We start from the raw sequence: 4,574 nt of genomic DNA, 5'->3' as shown, positions 1-4,574 counted from the left end.
TCACAAATTCACAGTCTTGATTTAATACTATAGATCTCAGTAATTCATGCATTCAATAGAATAGACTCTGTAAAAAGACTTCAGTGACTTATTCAGTATTTATCTTATTATAAGATTTCAATATTACATCTTTACTCAATCAGTCAATGATGATCAGAAAATTCTTACAATCATTACTCTCAGAGAAATTAACAGTGAAGTCAATTATCACATCTTATCAGATTCTATCAGAGATATCAAGCAGTTTCAGCAGATCTTTTTTACAATTCTTTTGTAAGATAATAGAGAAACAATAGTTATAGTTTCAGACAAAGTGTCTGATACTGTTCAATATCTCAGATCAGTAGACTTCTCAAGAGATTATTTACTACAGTTATTTGTAATTCAGATGATCAGTTATATATAAATCATGCATCTCTTGTATTATCTGAGTGTGTAAGAGTTCAGAGTGAAAGACTCAGTATCATTCACAGCATTGCAGAGTATTATTATCATCAATTAAGAATTCTAAGATGTTGATTATTATATGTAGTTCTGAAGAGAATCAGAGTGCTTCTTAATATACTGCTTTAAGAAGTAGTTCATCAGTTTGAGCTATTGTATTCCATAATTCATTCAGTGTAGATTCAGAAAAAGTTGAGATATAAGTAGCAGTTCAGAGAGAGAATGTTTCAGTAATAGTTTGAAGAGAGAGTGTTCTAATGGAAAAAGTACATATAGTGTCATGAGTTGTTTCATCTTGATTAACTAATATCTTCAGATTCAAGAGCTGATGCTCTCAGTTCATTCAGTGAGTATCTGTTACATTAGATAATATATCTTACTCTTATCATAAGAGAGTATCTGTCATCAAGTTCTGACTGCTGAGACAGTAGTGTATTATAAAATGATAACAGCTTAATAGCTCAGATAATTGTATCTGTCATTCAGTAAGTTTACAGATGATAGTAAAGTATTTAAGATTCTTATGATCTATGATTATCTCAAATTTGAAGATACTTTGAAGTTCAGAGTCTCACTCTTCTAGACAGTGTATAATTATAAGAAGTTTCTTATGATAGATCTCATAGTTATATTCAGTAAGACTTAAATTCTTAAATATGAAGAGGTGTAATTATAAGACATCTTTATCATTATATGTAATATAACTTTCTCTGTAATATAGTCAGAGAAGTGAGCTTCAACAACTGTTTCATAGTCAGAGTTAAATATCATTAGTAGAGAAATATTAATGAACATCTTCTTCATCTATATAAATACAGTGTCAGTGTTCACTGACTATTGAAACACTGAGTTCTTCTTAGTGAGTTCTGTAAGTGATCTCACAATATCTGAGAAGATTCATATAAATCACTGATAGAAGTCAGTAAATCTGATAAAGCTTTGTACATCTTTCACAGTATGTGAAGCTTTTTATTCAAGAATGACTCAGATCTTCTCAGAATTTATTTGAAGCTTCTTATCAGCTTCTATGATAAAACCTAGATATTTTATACTCTTGACTTTGAAATGATATCTGTCAATATCTATTGATAGTTCTGCTTCTTATAATTAATATAATATTCTTTACATGTGTTCTTGATATTCTTTTCTGAACTCATCAATAAAGATGAGAATGTCATTGAGATAAGTAGATACAAATTCACTAAGAAAATCTCAGAGTACTTAGTTGATATACTTCTGAAATGTACTGAGAGTATTAGTCAGTTCAAAGAATGTGACTACTTCTTCAAAAAAAGATTATATCATGTTCAGAATACTATAAGTCACTCATCTTCTGCAGTAATATGAACCATATGAAATGCAGTGATGATATCTAGCTTTGTAAATTATTGAGCTTGTTCAACACAAGCTAGAGTTTCATTAATAAGAGATAAAGAATAGCAGTCTTTCTTTGTTAATCTGTTCAATTCTTGATAGTTCACACAGAATTGAAGTTCTTCATCTGATTTCTTTACAAAGAGAATAGAAGCTGCAGCAGAGAAGTCACTAACATATATAAATTCTTTATTCAACATATTATTGAGTGTCTTTTAAAGAAGAAGAAGTTCATCTCAGAATATATTATAAAGAGAGTCTTATAATAATTCAGAGTCTTTATCATTCTTCTTTTTTAACTTGATACTGTGATTCACTTCTAAATCTTGTAAGAGAGGTAGATTTATAACATTATGATCTTAACAGAAGATATCTATATATTCATGATATTATTAAGAGAGTTTTGTATGAGAATCTGTTATTATAACATGAGATAACTTTTCTAGAGCTTTTTTAATATTGATTAGACTGATGAAGTAGATTGTTATATAGTTCTACTATTAATGATCTTGTTAATGACTTCTTTTTCAGAGTTTTTCATAAGTGTTGACAGAGATCTGTGTCAGATTCATAGTCTTATGAATATCATCTTCATGAACTTAATTATTGTTAGAGAATATTAAGCTTCTCTTTCAAGTATTAAATAAGATATCTTGTTCAGATAGTCAGACAAGTTCTAATATAAGATTATAATCAAGATTATCAACTTCATATATATAGACATCTTCACATTGATATTCTCTGACATCTATGCTTAGCTTTATCATGAATCAGATGCAAATATCTTTTAAGTTATCAAATTCTGCAAGAAGTTGAGGTTTTAATAAGAGAATATACTGAAGGTTATAACATTTTATAACTGAAGATTTAATCATTGCATAATGACATAGATTGCTGTCTATTATAGCTCTTATATTATACATGTTATCTATCACAGTAGATACAAGAATTGCATTCATTATTATTTTCTCTTCAAATTATTGTCATCTGATCTCTTCAAGCTTCTGTTTGTAAGTTTGAACAGAAGCTAATCTTTTTTCTGTTTCATCAGAATATTCTTATAGTTATCTTCTAAATCTTTCTTCAATACAATATGATTGATGTGAACTGCTGATGTTGATCTTTCTCTTGCATGAGAAGACATATAGGTTAATTAACAGTTGAAAGTAATATATTCTGATCAGTTATAATTGATGCATATCTCTCATTGATATTGATTAGTGACTTCTTCAGAAGTGATTTCCGAGACTCAGAAGCTTGTTCAGATAATTAAGACTCTTGTTTATATATAGACATTCAAGTCTACTCAAATTATAGCATCTGTATTATTGTTATTATTCTTTGATACAGATGTATAAATGTAATATTTTGTACTGCTGTTCTGTATGCTCTTAAGCTTAATAAGATAATCATTTAATGTCTGAAGTTGTATGCAGAAGCCTTCATAAGTCAGGTCTTTGTCTGCACTTATGAGAACTTATAAAAGTTCAAAAGTTAATGTCTTCTTAAGCATGTTAATCTTCATTCAGTTCTTTCAAGATTAATTACCTGCTTCTAAAATCTTGATGTTGAAATTACAAATAAATGTTGTAAGAGAAGTACTTCTCTGTTAAGCACTCTGTAATCAATCTAATGCGTTCTGTTACATAGCGGTGTCTCAGAACAGAACATTGAGATGTTTGATAATATTATCAGATATATATAACACTGAATCACATGTCTTTATTCATGAATAAAACTTCTGTCTCACATGATCTTTCAATCAATCATTGATATATCAATCTTGATTAGTTAATAAACTGATGACATCTTCATCTACACTTAGTTTCATGAGCATTTTCAATCTTCATAATAAATAGAGAGTGAGATTAGAAGTATTGAAATATGTAAGAGCATTTAGACATTTCTTCAATATTTATATTATCTCTGATTAATTGATGATGAAATTATCTGTGTAGAGATTTCTAGTTGAAATAATCATTGAATTTTCTCATATTAATCTTGTTGAGTTGCATGCATATCAGAAATCTATTACTGTTGTAAGTTCAACATTGCTTAAAGTCATTGTGACACTGTATCTCTACTCATGTTCAAGAGTTGTTTCATATTATCAGTAGATATATTGTTTGTTAGATATGTGATATCTGTAAAATCAGAAGAAGTGTAATTATATGAATATCTTAAATATCTAAGATGTCAGAACTCTTAGATCTTTTACTGATATTCTTCTATTCTCTTTATAAGATCTTATTCTCTTCATGAGATGTTGTTACAGCGTCAGAGTATCTGATGAGCAAGCTTCTATTCTAGAGACTCAGTGTCTGCTTAAATAGTTATTCATTGATCTATTTCTTACGCATTGTTATGCATTTAAATATCTCAGTAAATAATCATTTCTAATAGAAAGATGATGAATTGTGAATAATCATTTCTAATGAGAAGATGATGAATGTTTTTCAAGTATAAGAGGTTTACACTGAATAGATCAGTATCATATTTATAGATCTTATATAACAAAGTGAAAAACATTAGAGAAGGAAAAAAGAGAAAGTGTGAGAATTAATGATCAGAGTGAATATTTATATGCATATATAGTGAAGCTTCAGAGTGAAAGAATGGAGATTCTGTATACATGTTAAAGCTTCGGGGCGGAAGAATAGAAATTTCATGAGTTTTTTCAGCTGAGAATCAGTGACTGAGAATCAGAGCTTTCAGCGGAATCTATGAAGTGTAATGAAATAGTCTATATAATTGAT

The sequence above is a fragment of the Blastomyces gilchristii genome (assembly GCF_000003855.2).
Source record: "Blastomyces gilchristii SLH14081 genomic scaffold supercont1.8, whole genome shotgun sequence".
Classification (NCBI taxonomy): Eukaryota; Fungi; Ascomycota; class Eurotiomycetes; order Onygenales; family Ajellomycetaceae; genus Blastomyces; species Blastomyces gilchristii.
This window is presented reverse-complemented; position numbering follows the sequence as displayed.